Source organism: Wasmannia auropunctata, unplaced genomic scaffold (genome assembly GCF_000956235.1).
Source record: "Wasmannia auropunctata unplaced genomic scaffold, wasmannia.A_1.0 LD336071.1, whole genome shotgun sequence".
Taxonomy (NCBI): domain Eukaryota; kingdom Metazoa; phylum Arthropoda; class Insecta; order Hymenoptera; family Formicidae; genus Wasmannia; species Wasmannia auropunctata.
Window position 1 is genome coordinate 283,105 of NW_012026819.1, and position 319 is coordinate 283,423.

The window sequence follows — 319 nt, forward strand, 5'->3', positions numbered from 1 at the left end:
AAAACTCTGAAACGTGTCCAAAATTCTAGACTTTTTCAGGAAAATTTTCAGACTTTTTCAAGGAAATTTTCAGAGAAATTCAGAAAAATTTTTTTACCAGGGTTTTCATTTCACAAAATTTCTATTTCTAATTTTAATCTTAAAGCAACTTTAACTACTAGAGTTCACACCGAGCACTTGATACGCATACTAACTGGAAACTTTCTATCAAATTATCTTAATTTCTACAATGCACTTAAAGAATGATGTACTAAGCTGATACACTATGCATTAAAATAATTAATTAAATACATATCCCAGACAACACGTATGTCTCAAA